Consider the following 16,538-nt stretch of genomic DNA (forward strand, 5'->3'; position numbering starts at 1 on the left):
TTTGACATGGTTGATATGAATGACTGGTAAATCCACTTAGACATGTTTGAATGACTGGAAGTGATCTGAAATGAGTTATTGCTAATGTTAGTAAAGTGATTTAATATTTTGGTTAAATGGTATTTGAGTTTCAGATCTGTTGCATTGTATCATTGATGTTTTGGTCAATCGATAAAGTTTGACAGTGCAGTTGCATTTTTTGATATAGAGACTAAACCAGTTAGTTTAGTAAGTTGTTTCTGAGTTTAAATTAAGTTTGGCGAAAGTTTAGTATATTTTCTATCTACTGATTCACCCCCCCTCTCAATAGTTGACTGGATCATTATAGTTTCATCATATTATCATACTCTCATGACAATTTAGTGTTCTCCAGACCACAATGTGATGAGGATAATGATTACTCATACGACGGTTTATCTAAGGTCAGACGACAATTCTGAGGACTAGGACGACAATTATGATAGGACTGAATGACAAAGTGACAGGATGAATTTAGGCTCGTACGATAATAGGTATATAATCAGACGATAAAAGAGTAGACTCATATGACAGTATATATATAGCTAGATGATAATTTAGTAGACTCATACGACAAAGGACTAGACAAAGACTAGTTTTTGACATGGACAGAGTTTTGATCACTGAGTTTTTGATGTTGTTGATTGTTTTCTCCAGTTCTAGTATTTTAGTTTCAGTTTCAAGGATGAAAACACAATAAACACACAATATGTATAATGACTTCAAGCACAACACGTTAACCCTACGAAAGTTGGCTTAGAGAAGAAAACCTTTCCTTGCAGAGTTAGGTACACACCCAATAGCTAATTAGAATATGGCCATTGAGTCTCACATAAAGGATTCTCAATGTCGTATTTGCCAACTCCAAATGCTAATGGGGGCACGAAATGGCAAGTATCTTGGGAGAGTTACTATCTCTCTTGCACAAAGATTATCCCCCTTTCGGAGGTGAATCGGGTAGCCTCTATCTTATAGTTCTTAATCAGGAATTCCATTTGAAATTATCCCTTGAAGTCATGAAAGCATGATTGAGGCCTATATCTCGACAAGGTACTGAAACAAGTTGTAGTCACGTAAATGTGATTAAGACCACGAGGCCCTACAAAATGCCCAATATAAGAGATCTCAAAGAGAAAACTCAAATAATCCCATCCACTAAGACTTTAATCACCGGAGGCCTATTTATTATAGTGAGTTGGAATGCTTAGGTCCAGCTGTACTCACTTGGGTCATTCTCACAAGGTGATTACTTTTTCCCACTATGACAAGCCCACTAAAGGTACAAAATCTCAAACTTAGAAAAATCTTGGAGGGTCTAGATTTCTGATTGTCTGTGCAGACAAGAGCATACTCTCCTACCTCTTAAATTTTTTGTAAAACACAAAAGACATATTTGATCATTAACCAGATAGCAATTTAAGTGCCTAAAAAATGAATTTAAAGAATACATGAAGTTCACTTGAATCTCCTTAGGCAACCTAGAAAAACAACGAATCAATAGTCATGTTGTTTTTGTGTGACAAACGTGTTCTTCAACAAACGTTCTGCAAAAACTGGTTAGGCTATCAAAATATCTCAAGCAGACAAAAAACAAGCTAGGGTTAGCATTAGTACCATAAAAATTCAATAAGAAAAATCCTAAAATTGTAGTTTGTTTTAATACCAAAAACCACAATATTGTATGATAATTCTCACCCAGTCGTATGATAATTCATGACGGATCGTACAATACCTGCAGATTGTTGTTCAGGTCTCTGTGAAAACTCATACAATTTTTTGTAGTAAATGTACGGAAAAAATTGAAAAAATAAAAATGAGCTAATCTATAAGGTTGAAAGATGAAGTCTTTTTCCCCACGGTGGGCATAAAAAATGTGTGTGCAAAAAGTGGAATAAGTATCTGCAAGCTGTAAGAAACAACACTTCAATTAAATCATTGCATGCATGGTTAGACAAATATAATCATGAATATAAAAAACCATAAAAAATTGACCTATTGTCTTCTAAAAGATGTGAGTATAGACTTGCTCTTAGATTTGTCTAAGCAATACCTATGACTAGACTACACCAAGGCGAAGGATTTAATCTATATGAGCACAAGAATAAGCTAAATGGATGCAAGATTAAGCTAGATGAATGAATATTAAGCTAAATGAATGAATATTAAGCTAGATGAATGAATATTAAGCTAAATGAATGAATATTAAGCTAGATGAATGAATATTAAGCTAGATGAATTAAAGCAATTATGATTAAACTAAATATGTAAAAAGATAAACTAAGATGCAATAATCTCAAAGCACTATATCTTCAATGACTCCAGAGCAAAAAGTCCATAATAACAATAAATCTCCAGGGTGTTTAGAATGAGAGATGAAGGCTGAGTTTATAGAGACTCAAAAGAGAGACCAACGGTCAAGATCGATTAACAATGAGCGGTTGAGATTCCTTAATAAAAAGCACAATTGAAATTATTGAGAGATCAAATTAAGTTAACCTTGAGATAGATTCCAATTATAGCTTGATTGAATGCATTCAGATTATAAGTCTAAGTTTGCATTGGAGATAAATTTAGTTGATTCCATGCACTTGAGATAACAATAGGTGATTCCATGCACATTTCTTTAATTTGCTCAATATTTTTATTTATAAAAAGCCTTTTCAATGCAACTGAACCTCTTTCCTTAAGAAAAGCTTTGAGTTTTAATTTTAGAGAAAATGGTGAATTCAATTTAATTGCTTTCTGATTTTTCAAGTTATTTCAATTTTAGAAAAAGAAATATCTTAAGTTTGATTTATTCTTTCAATTAACTCTTTTCTTTTATTTTCAATTTAACTCTTTCTTTTGCAGATTAATTTCTCTTTTTGTGATAAATCTCTTTTTGTAAATTAATTCCTCTTTTTCTTTAAATTAATTCCTTTTTTTGTGATTTAAATGGAAAATTGATTTAATAATTAAATATGCTAGGATATTTAATTAAATAAATAGGATAATTGATCAAAATGATTTACTTGAAATAATTTAATTAATTAAATAAATATTTAATTAATATAGAGTGATTTATTGCCATTTAACATTAATGATTGAAAAATTATTTAATTAGGTTCTCAAAATTGATTCAATTGCCTTTGGTTAGGACATTGGTGATGCTGTCAAGATTAGGGGCCCATGGTCTAGGTGACCATTTTTAGGGTATAACAACAAGACCCTGCAAACAAACTCTCAAAGAAGGTATTTCCACCTCAATAGGAAAGACTGCTTTGGATCCATACACCAAAGTAAAATGTGTAGCCTCAGTAGGTGTTCTGATACTTGTTCTATAAGTCCATAGTGCAGGATTGAGCTGCAAATGCCAATCCTTTCTAGATTTGTTTACCGTTCTATGCAAGATAGTCAGCAAATTTTTGTTAGATACTTCGGCTTGTCCATTACCTTGAGGGTAGTATATGGATGACCAATGTTGTTTGATTTTGAACTCACAGAGCTCATCTAGATCTTTGTTTTTGAACTTCCCTCCATTGTCAGTCACAATTGAAGAAGGTATTCCATACCTACAGATGATATAGTTAAGGATGAACATTGCTACTTATTTATCGGCTGCTTTGATTAGCGGAACTGCTTCAACCCACTTAGTGAAGTACTCAGTGGTAGTTATGATAAACTTGTGTCTATTAGATGATGTAGGATAGATTTGGCCAATGAGGTCAAATGCCCATTGTTGAAAAGGCCAATGTGTGATAAAAGGTATTAGATCCCTTATTGGAGCATGTATGAGATTCCCATGTAGCTGACACTTCTCAAGAGTTTTAGCAAATTTTATAGCATCTTTTTTCATATCTGGCCAGTAGTAGCCATCCCTTACCAGTTTCTGAGCTAGAGTAAGACTATTTGAATGAGATCCACAAATACCTTCATATACTTTAGATAATGCACGTTGGGATTCTTCAAGTTCTAGACACCTAAGCAAAGTACTATCCAAACCTCGCCTATATAGATCATTAGTGATGATGATATACCATGAAGTATTTTGAATTAGGTTTCATTTCTCATTACAGGTAAGATTAGCAGGGATAATTTGGCCATGCAAGTAAGAGTAAATGTGGCTATAGCGAGATGAATCATGTCCAATAATAGAATAGACCATCTGGGACTCAGGAGAATCATAAGAAGGATAATGTAACTCTTCCACCAGGAATTCATAGTGGAACTCAGATTCTTGTAGTTGTGGTATAGATGCCAAGGTAGCCATAGCATCTGCTGCTCTATTTGCTAATCTAGGAATCTGTTAAAATGATACAAAGGTAAAATATTTCTTGAGGTCATCAACCATTATTTTATAGGGCATTTGTTTTTCATCTTGATTCTGATATATATCATTGATTGTATTGATAATCAATTGAGAGTCTCCATACATGTATAACTCAACAACCTTCCATTTGAAGCTAGCTTGATTCCATTTACCAAAGCTTCATATTCTGCAATATTGTTTGTGCAAGGAAAGAGAACCTTGTATGCCTTTGGGATTGAGTATCTTTGAGGAGTCATAAAAAGTATTCCGACACCAGAACCTTGTTGAGTGAAAGACCCATCAAAAAACATTTTCCAGGATCGCTGAGTAAAGTGTGTGATGGATTCATCCAGAAATTCTATGTGCAAAGGTTGATTGTCTTTAAGAGAAGCATCAACAAGTTGATCTAAAATGAACTGTCCTTTGATAGGTTTGCATTTTATATATTCAATGTCAAATTCTTTAAGAACCATGACCCATTTAGCCAATCTCCCTATAAGTGTTGCTTTGCTGAGAAGATATTTGAGCGGATCAATCTTAGTCACCAGTTTGATAGAATGTGCTAGCATGTAGTGTCTTAATTTCTATGATGCAAAGACCAATGCCAAACAAGATTTCTCTATGATAGTATAGTTCATCTCATAGGTCACCAAGGTCTTGTTGATACAATATATAGCTCGTTCCTTTTTATTTTCATCTAGTTGTGCCAAAAGTGCCCCCAATGATGTATTAGTAGTTGATATGTAGAGAATCAAGGGCTTGCCTTGAATTGGTGGCATCAATATAGGTAGATTAGAAAGATATTCCTTGATCTGCTTCAGGTGATGTTCACAATCTTCATCCTAGTTGTATGTAACTCCTTTCTGTAATGTCTTTGTGAATGGTTAAGCCTTATCTCCTAGTTGAGAAATGAAGCATCTTATTGATTAGAGCCACCCTTTTAAAGATCTCATTTGACTGACATTCTTTGGAGGTGGAATTTCCATGATAGCTTTAACTTTTTCTGGATCCACTTCAATCCCTTTTGCTAAAAAAATGTATCCTAGGGGCTTTCTAGATGTGACTCCAAATGCACATTTCTTAGGATTTAGTCTAAGTTTGAATCTTTCCATCCTATCTAATATTGGACCTAGTTCTGATAGATGTGTTAATATTTTCATAGATTTGACTAGAGTATCATCAACATAATCCTCCATGTTTTTGTGCATCATATTATGAAAAATTGTTGTTACAGCTCTTTGATAACCAACACCTGCATTCTTTAAGCTGAAAGTTATTACATTCCAGCAGAAAGTTCTTGATGCATAGGTTAATGTTGTTTTCTCTTGATCCTCAGGTGCAATTTTGATCTGATTGTATCTAGAAAAACCATCTATTAAAGAGTACATTTCATAGCCAGCAGTCATGTCCACGATCATGTCTATGTTGGGCAGTGGAAAATCATCTTTTGGACAAGTTTTGTTTAAATATCTGAAATCTTGGCAAACACATATTGATTTGTTAGGTTTGGAAACAAGTACAATATTAGATATCCACTTGACATAATCAATTAATGTGATGAATCCAACTTTTAGTAATTTTTCTAGCTCAACTTTAACAAGTAATGCAACATGAGGATGCATTTTTTGGAGTTTTTGCTTAACAGGTTTAACTCTGGGAGTGATAGAAAGATGATGCATTATGAGGTCAGGATCCAGACCCAACATATCAACATATGTCTATGCAAAATTGATCTTCTTTTTTCGTGAAGAAATTGGCAAATTCTTTCAGTTCTTCGACTGACAAGGATTGAGCTACATGTATGGTGTGTTGAGCTTCTTCAGTTCTAATGTTTACTGGCTGTGTAGGTTCAATTAGCACTAATGATCGCTCTTGAAAGTGATCAGGAAAAATGTCAAGTATCTCACCTTCAGGTGTCTCAGAGAGGTTTTCACCATTAGGTACGTCCTTTATTTTTACTATTTTTTATTCTGACACCGCTACAGTGTGGTTTTCGCCATCAGAACTCTTATTTTTCTTTTTTTGATTTTTGCGACTAAGATACTTGACATCTATTGTTGTCATGTTCTCACTTTGTTCACTGGTGGAAGAGTCCATTTGTTCAACTGCATTAAGATAGCAGGTTAATGTATAGTCATTGGAAAAGGTAGGTATATTCAAAGGTTGATCTTGAAGAGTAAAGTCAATAAGCTCAGGATGTACTAGGGATAAAGATTTAACAGGTTCAAGGGAATTCATGGTATTGTTATCACAACCTCAGATTTGACAAGTTAAGTTCTAGAAGACTACCTTGCATAAGCATCTCGAGACCAAAAAGAGTTAGAAAACAATTATCGAAGTTTACGTTAGTAGTTAGGGAGCCTAACCCAACAGACCTACCACTAGCACCATCCTCTACTCCAGACTGGACTACATATCATGGTTTGATAGTAACAAGTTCAACAGACAAAGTTTTGACATTCCTGACGAAGTATTCATAGTGTGGTGTCGAATAGATAATGTCATAAATAGATCACATTTCAGAGTGATCAAAGTCAGAAGATGAAGACTTTGACTCTTCTTCAAGTGTCTTAGTGAAAGCATGTATAGTATCAATATCTACATCTTTGATGCTGAAAATTCCTTTATGATTTGGTTCAATGATCACTTGTAGTTGACATACCTGTTGACATAACCTTGATGACTCTATTAGTCTCTGTCGTCTTTTCCATTCAACTTCCTTTGGACTAATGACCGACCCTTCTTCTGTAGCCTCCAATTCTTCATTTGTAGTCCCCTATTTGATTTTATCTATCTCATTAGAGGGAGATATAATAGGTGAATAAATTTTTTTGTGCTCTTCTTTCTTTCAGCTCTTGTTCATATTCTTCTTGTCTTTTTAGTCTGATTTCCTCTATTTCCTTTTGCAGCTTCAAGCATATTATCTCTTGTCCTTCATCTATGATATCACTAGGTTCTTTAAAATTTTCTTTAGTAGATGCATCTGATAAAAGTTCAGGACCCCATTCATACTCATTCGAGTTGAATTCTGAATCCTCTACTTGCATTCTTTCTACGTATGTGACTAGAATGTTCAATGGGGCAAACAATTCTTTAATTCCTTCCATCTCTTCTCTCATATCTTCTGGGATTTCTACTCCTTGTAGTGTTACTACTGATACAGTTGGAACTTGATTACAAGTTGCTTCTTCTCTCTTTATTGGTAGTTCTTCTTGTTCTTTGTCATACTCTTCCTGAATTTGTTGAGTGTTTACTTCCTGTGATGTTTGATGTAATATTGTTTTCCTCCACTTAGACTAATGATGAGAAGTATGTTTTTGATCTGATCACTCCTCTAAATGGTATCCAAGTCCAACTTTATCATTTGTAGACTTAGTTTGTATCTTAATAGGTTAAACAATTCCTTCTTGACGCTTGCCCAGAGGATTGATACCTGAATATCCCATGCGTTGATTCATCTTATAGCCTGGACCATATTGTTCAGGGGAAATCTCACAATGTTGCACTTCTTTATTTTTACTTTCTTCTCTAAAAAGCCATTTGAGAATAGCCTCCTCTTCTATTTCATCTACAAGGGAAGTAGAGGACTATACAAAAATACCATCATAAATGACATTTGGAGTTGAAGTTTGTGACTTCATAGCCTCAGATGGTTTTCCAGACTATCTTGGTGATGGAGGAAGAGACATTAGTGAAAGTACAGTTTCTATCTTGTATCCATCCATGCCAGTGTATTTTCAATTTATTTTCTAAGTCTTTCATCAAAGTTTCTTAACTTTTAGCTATAGAGGTTGCTCTTTTATGAGGAACAAAGGTATCAACACACTGTTTCAATGCACTATAGGTGTAGCTTGTATTAGCAAGAATGCTGACTTCAACTCCATTACATGGAAATTTCAAGCATTGATGATATGTATATGGTATTGCTTGCATTTCGTGAATCCATGGCCTGCTCAGTGTGTGTGTGTGTGTGTGTGAAAAGTGGATAAATTCTGCAAGTTATAAGACACAACACTTCAATTAAGTCATTGCATGCATGGTTAGACAGATATAATCATGAATATAAGTACCATAACAAATTGACCTATTGCCTTCTAAAAGATGCAAGTATAGACTTGCTCTCAAATTTGTCTAAGCAATACCAGTGACTAGACTACACCAAGATGAAGGATTTAATCTATATGAGCACAAGAATAAGCTAAATGGATGCTAGATGGATGCAAGATTATGCTAAATGGATGAAAGATTAAGCTAAATGGATGAATAAAACGCTATATGAATTCAAGCAATCATAATTAAACTAAATATGCAAAAAGCTAAACTAAGATGCAATAATCTCAAAGCACAATATTTTCAATGACTCCAAAGCAAAAACTACATAATAACAATAAATCTCTAGGGTGTTTTGAATTAGAGATGAAGGCTAAATTTATAGAGACTCAAAAGAGCGACCAACGTTCAAGATCGATTAGCAATGAGCGGTTGAGATTCCTCAAGAAAAAGCACAATTTAGGATAATTGAAATAATTGAGAGATCAGATAAAGTTAACCTTGAGATAGATTCCAATTATAGCTTGATTGAAATGCATTCAGATTATAAGTTCAAGTTTGCATCGGAGATAAAATTTAGTTGATTCCATGCACTTTTCTTTAATTTATTCAAGATTTTTATTTAGAAAAAAGCCTTTTCAATGCAACTGAACTTATTCTCTCAAAAGCTTTGAGTTTTATTTTTAGAGAAAATGATTTATTCAATTTAATTGCTTTTCTTATTTTTCAAGTGTTAGCCTCCCCTACAATTTTCCATTTTGAATGTTCATACTTGCGGGTTGCTTTATTGTGCCTTTATTTCCGTCGGGTCCTTTGTTCTACTTCGTCTTTGAACCTAAGTTGTTGAACTCTTTCTAAAAATTAAAAAAAAGTTCAATAGGTTCAAGGTTCAAAGTGCGTTTTAGAAAAAAGTCATTAGTGGTCTTTGTCTTCATGAAAGCAAGCGCGTTATTGTTATACGTCTTGAACTTTGAACCCGTGAACCTTTTTTTTTGGTTCAAGGTTCAAAATGTCTTTTGTGAGTTGCAGCAATGTATTGTTGTATAATGAGTGGATGTCTATATGTTTTAAGTTAGTTTCCGAACTTGAACTTTGAACCAATTTTCAAACGGTTTAAATGGTTCAATTGGTTCAAATGGTTCAAGGCTCCTAGTTAATCATTGTTGTTGCTCGTTCTCGGTATTGTTGTGTGTTGCTTGTTCATTGTTGTACTTCCTAAATGAACTTGAACCATTGAATTCTTTGTGAAATGGTTCAAGGTTCATAAGTTCACTTCAAAACTGATTCTAAGGCTTTTGTTGATAATGAAAATGGTGCGGCAAGAAGGAATATTCTTAGTATTCAACAGTTTAAAATTCTAGATATGGAAAGTAATCATGACTGCATCAACTATTTGTGCAGAAGTGATGGGTAATTAAGAAGGTGTCAAATTTCTAGTCATTTCACTGTTACTTTGCATGCTTAAGTGAATCATTATGAAGCATGTGTGGCTTTCTTGATATTTTCCTATCTGTTCAAAAGGAATGTATGAATTCATTTCCATAGTTTGTAAGGGTTGCAACTGCTATACTTGAGCAAATTGGAGGCGCCAAAGGTAAAATCAGCTCTGATTTCCTGAGAAGGTTTAGAGTTTTCATGGTGGTAACGGGTAAGTTCAGACGATTCCTCCTATGCTGTGTTTCTTTAAGTTTTGAAGATTTATCAGTATAGGAAGAAAATCTTTAAATTGTTGGAGTAAAATTCTTCCTTGTTTTAGAATTTCTTGGTTAGAAGTATAGATAGGTAGTATGAGGCCGATATTATTGAAGCTTGGCTAGACCTCGTGTCTAGTGAGCATATTACCAGAGCTAGAAGATACTTCCTTGGCTCATGCTGATTTAGGAGATTTCTTAGAGAGAGACAAGAACCCTCAAACTGGTTCAATGATGGAGAAAATAGTGAAAAGCGGTCTTGTTGAAGCTGCTACATTTCCGCTTGTTGTACCATGTCCAAATTTGGTGATTGCTTGCATGAATAGATATGATACGAAGAACAGACACATCAGAACTAGTAATGGTGAGCTGCTAGTTAGTATCAATAGAGAAATAGTAATGGCGGCAATGGGAATCTTGCACAAGGAGTTATATGAGGATTGGACCATTGGGAACTCGTATGCCTATTTCTCAGAGAAGAAAAGTAAGTACAGGAGTGTGATTGCTAGGAATTGGCTCCTAAAAGTTCAAAAAGGAGGGTCACGACTGCCAAAGCCCCTGACTAGAGAGCACTTCATCACAAAAGTGTGAGATATTGTGATACTTCTGAACATGGTGAAGGGAAACACATTGTTTCTACTGGGAAGATTGGATGCACTTTTTCATTTGGGTGTTGTTATCTGGTGACAGGTGTCTTGATTGGGCTCAGGTAATTATGGAAAGAATTCATAAAGGGTTGAGTAACTTTGTGGGAATATCAGGTTTTTATATGTCTTCTTATCTTTTCTACATACTAGCTTGTACAAGGGACTGGCCCGGTTTGCTTGATGAACCTTGGATAGATGGGATGAGGGTGTATAATTATTATCCTCTATTACAGTAGCAAAAACATGTGGAGCAAATTGATAGATGGAATGGTGTCTTCGCGGGAAGACTTGCTTTTGAGCTCCAGGGGGATGTGAACAGGAGAATGTTTGTTGAAGCAATGGAGTTCATAAGCATATACGGTAGCTTCTTTATTCAATTTCCCAGGTTCACTTACCTACGGGTAGGTGGTTTTGAGGGTCAACCATTCAAGCTGCCTAGGTATGCCTTCAACAACTATGTACTTATAGAGGTGAGCAAGTAGCTAGCTTAAAATTATAAGAGATTGGGGGAAAAGGGTGAGTCTAGAGTTGTATTCCTTGTTGAACTTGGATACTACATCTGCAAATTCATATCTAACACTCTGAACCTGGAATTGGAATTCAAGAGGATGAACCTGCAGCCATATGTGGCAAGACGTAATTTTGATAGCAGAGGTTATGCCATTGAAAATCTAAATGTGGACAACCATTTTTGTCATGAACCTTAGTTGGAGGATTACTGGGAGAATTGCAGTGATGAATAGGAGGTAAGAAGAAGACTATGGCCAAGGTTCACTTCACAACAAATAATCACCATGAAGCTTCCAATCAATATATCTAGAGTACAGGAGGATACAGGGGAAGATATTTTAGACCTTGAGTTCGACACAGAGGTTCAAGGAAAGACAATTCCAGAGATTGATTGGAATAAAAAGGAGGATGACAGTGTTCAAGCTAGAACTTTCAATGTTGTGAGAAGAACAGAGAGATGGTTGAGAAATCAAAAGTTTAAGAAGGGATTGCTCATATCCTCACATGAACTAACAGTTGATTCACACATTGTGACTCAATCTCCCATTTCTTCCACTAATGAAATTGTTAATGTTGTTGTAGACACTTGAAAAAAATTATTTTAATTATTTTAAGTTCCTCACATAATTAATTTAATAATTATACCAATTTTCAATTCCTCCTCAATATTAATTAATTATAATTAATATTGTCACTATAGTCTGTTGATTGATTTATTTAATAAATCAATCCCCTTTTATTCTTCTAAAAATCCTCAATATTAAATCTCCTCAAATTCCTCCTCTTAACTAATTAATTTCAATTGATTAGTTAATCTAAGTTATTCCTACAAATCACCTTTTTCCTAATCCATCATTAACCTAATAAATTCTTCTAGAAACTCCCTAAGCTCACTTAGCATTATTCTTGTAATTTTTAATTCCCTCCACTCATTCTCTCTCGTAGTCAAATCCTCCTACAAATCTTATCTACCCTAATCCCACCTAATATTTCCTCTAATCTCTCTCCTAATGAGTTGCTAGTGGCTAATCATCATGATTAGCCACAAAGTCAACTCCTTGTCCCTTCCATCCATCCACTCTTCTTAAATTCTCTTTTCCTAGGTGAATGTGAGATTTATTCCTCTAGGCATCTCATCTTCCAAGGAATTTTTAATTCCTCCTTATTCCTCCAATCCCCATGAGCATCCCTTTTGAAGAATTTTTAATTCTTCCTTTCCAACCCTCAAGAAATATCCTATCCCTTTCTCTTCTTAAGGCACATTGGGAAGTCTTCCCGTTGAACCTTGAGGAGTGTGGAGACAGGAAATGCCTTTAAGGCATATCTCTTGGTCTCCACACCTCCTCTTGGGCCTTGTGTGGGCTCACAAGGAATCCTGACCCTCCATCTTGGGTCAATCCTAGCCCTTCATTTCTCCTCCTCTCTCCCTATAAATAGAGGACTCCATCCCCTCACATATCATCTCCAATTTTAACGAATTCATGCTGCCAGTTTGTGCCTAGGAAACCATCTTTGCATCCTTACCATGCCAAAGCTACTTCTCATCCATACTTAGCCATAGCATCCACAAATCCTTAATCCATCACATCCCTTTGTGCACAATGTTGGAGAGCCAACCACAACAAGCAATCTAGGAGAAAATCAGCATCACGTTGGTGGCATTTGGGCACACTTAGACTTCATCCAAGCTCCATCCGAGGGAGAAGGTAAAAGGTTTGCAAGGTATAAGCATTGTCTTCATATTTTTATGTGGATTTATTCATGTCTCATGTTTTAATATCCTTTAGTGTTTTGTTTGCATACTAACCACTTGAATTCACCTTGCTGCATTTTTACCATCTTCATTCTGGCATGCCTAGTGGGACCCATGTCCCTAAAACTAACACATTTTTTGAGTTTTTTTGAGTTTGCAAGTCACAAGTATCAGAACAACGCAAGCAACTGCAAATCAGTGCAAGTGATTCGTGTTCAACGCGATAGATAGACCTCTTCGGCGTGTGCACATGTGCACCCGTGCAAGCCAACACTTAAAAATTAAAAAAAAAAAAATCCCGTTGGCATTTTTTGAAATTTGCTAATTTTGTTTATCTTTTCAGTGCATGCAAAAGTGTTTTAGTGCGAGCGGATGCATTTCAGCGCGGGGAAATTGCACCAGCATGACCGTTTTCAAAAATCCCACCCTTTGCAAAATTTTGTTTTTAAAATTTGACCGCTAACCTTTTTCCTTGGTTTCAGTCTTTCAATGCAAGTGCAGGCGTCTTGACATGAGTGAACGTGCTTCAGTGCGACCGATCCAGAACAACATGACTGACAGGTATAAAATCATGATTTCTATTTTTATTAATTGCTTTTTATTTGTTTAGGTTTCTACTAACTGTAGTGCATACGCAGGCATTTTGGCGCCTACGCAAGCGCTTCAGCGTGACTGACTGCATTTCAGTGCGTGTGCTGTTTCTGCAAGCCAGTAACTACTGATTTTTTTTTTAGTGTTGTAGCTTCTTTGATTTTCCAAGACTTAAGAAACACAAAAAACTACCAATCCGAATTGTTTTGCAGGTTGCCTAGGAGTTCCAACTAAATATTATGTCTTTTCTTAACTAGGAACCTAGACCTAATTAGAGGATAAATGAACCATTGTCTTTTGTGTTTGTGAAAAGCGTAAAGGTAGGAGAGTATGCTCTCATCTAGCTAGATGATCAAAAATCTAGACCCTCCAAGTTTTTCATGTTAGTCACATGCTTACCTTTAGCGAGCCTACCCTCCCAACTTTCTCTTTGAGAAGGTAAGAGGGGAATGACCCAAGTGAGTACACCCAGACTTGGGGTTCCCAACTCACTATAATAAATAGGCTATTAATGATGAAAGGGTCAATGGTTGGGGCTATATGAGAGTTCACTCTCAGATTGAGTGCTTAGTAGGATCCTAGAGATCTCAATCACGCTTGCGTGTCTACTAAGTTCTTGGTGCTTCGTTGGTCTATAGGCCTCAATTGCACTTGCATAACTGTGATGGGTAGCTCCTAATGACAAGACATATTAAACACCTTGTGCATAGTGACCAAAAACCTTCTAGTCATTGGTGCAGGAGGTCAGACCTCCAAAGCCGCCTATATTTTTACAGCCCTTAGTAGAGACACAAAGTTCACCATGAGGAGTTTTCATGGGAATTGATGCTTGGCTACTCAGGAGAAGTGAGTGTCATGGAGGGGAGCCAATGGGGTCAAGCATCTAAGTGTCCACTTTGGCTAAGCATAGCTAGGAAACCGATTGGGATCCAATGACTATTGTCCTTGCCAGCCTTAAGAATGTTGTACAAGAGCATGAGTGTCTTTGAGCTAAAATTCATTTGATCATTGTTTTTGCTTTGCTTGATACTTGCTTTCCAAGAGTAGACTAAAAACACATCATTATCCTCAAACACTTTGCAAAAACATTTGTCTAATAGCAAACAATTATCCAAGTCACATCCTAGTCACTATCCACACAAAGTCCTAATTGCGTCGAAACTCCGTCCATCTTATGTTCCATAAACCTAAGTTGTACAAGCATCCAAAGAAGTCAATCCATCGACCTATCAAGAAGAAGAAGCTCACACAAGAACAAATCATTAGACGTCAAAATTTTTGGTATACAAATCGCAAACTCTTGCTTAAACATAGGACCTTCTTGCATCATTACCACGATTACATCCATGGTCATAGCAATGAGTTTGATGCTAGTGATGAATTAATAGTCTTTGCCCTCCATCAAGGTTTAGGTTTGTCTTTTAACACCAACTATCATCAAAATCAGTGTGGTCGTGTCCCTTCATACAACTTGCCATCCGAACCAATAATCTATTGAGTCATGTTCATGCCAAGGATAACCTAGTCACCAAATTTCTTCTAATCATCACTATCATCCCTCTTCAATCAATCATCCTCAATCTTTTCCTAAGGATTGAGCACATAAATCAATCACAAAATCAATCACCTTCAATTATCAAATCAATTCTCAAAATCCAAATCAAATCATCCTTTAACCCAATTTAACCTCACATTAAGGTTGCATGCCTTGTGAAGTTTCATTTAGACCTCATCCTTAATCACTTGGATTTTGTGCTTGAAGAATAATCCTCTCCAAGTACCTTTAACTTATCCTTCGAGTCAATCAAGACTCTTAACTTATGTATTTACTTTTCTTAGGGTCATTATTCAACCCTTGGTGGAAGAAAGGCTTTTAATCATCATTCCAAGGTCTAAATTCTACCCAACTTGGTTATTACCTTGCTTGCGGTTTCATCTCCCACCTAATATCCTCATCCAAGGACTAGGGTGCCAATCCTAATCAAATCCAGGTCCTAATCTAAGGACCCTATCAATCAGAAAAAAAAATCCATTCTCATCAAATTCAAAGCCAAGAATCCAAGGGCCTTGCTAAGTCCTCTCATCAAAAATTTCCTCCTTCAATCTTTTCTAAGGTCATTCTTGTATGGTCAGAACTTGATCTCAAAAGAAAAAGATGGCCAAACAACAATATGGTATGCCAGACATTAGTGTCGTATATGAAGATCCTACACAAAGTGTGCAACCTAGCACTCAAAATCAAACACTAAATCCTAATATGGTTGACCAAGATGAACTCTCTCTGGAAGTGCAAACTTTCCTAGCAGACTCTTATAATCAAGAGATGCTGGAGAAATTTATCCAACACAATCCTACTATGCTTCTAAAGACCTTCCTTGAAAATGGAGCTCAACTCCCAACTAATTTTGATAAATCCACCCTTGGTCAACAAACATAAGGAGACCTTGATCCCACACAAAATGCTACACTTGTTGTTCAAACTCAATCAATTGCGGCCCCGCCAATCATTCAAACTCAATCAATAACACCCACGAAACCTCCCCCCGTGGTCTCCATTCCACCTTCTTCCTCCTTACCATATATACCACTATCAAATCCGATCTCATCTATTCTCCAACATGCCTCTTTACCATCTTCTTCTACTCAACCATATATTTCTATTCCACAAACCTCCATTCCCATCAACAATGTCACTAACCTCATTCAGGCTGCACTTAATCCTATCACAACATTTTATGGGTCACAACCCACTGTCACTCAAGTCCCTGCGATATCGGTCATCACATCTCACATCCCCGCTTCTTCATCATGTCAATACATTAGTGATGGTGTACCTTCCATGACTCATCTGATTCTAGGGGCAAACATAATCCATCATTTCCAAAATCCACAACAAGACCTCATTAAAGAAATGCAGGACATGAAGAACATCATCAAGGACATGAAAGAAGGGACTAACAAAAGGAAACCTTACTCATTTGAGGAATTTT

The sequence above is a fragment of the Cryptomeria japonica genome, chromosome 10 (genome assembly GCF_030272615.1).
Source record: "Cryptomeria japonica chromosome 10, Sugi_1.0, whole genome shotgun sequence".
Classification (NCBI taxonomy): domain Eukaryota; kingdom Viridiplantae; phylum Streptophyta; class Pinopsida; order Cupressales; family Cupressaceae; genus Cryptomeria; species Cryptomeria japonica.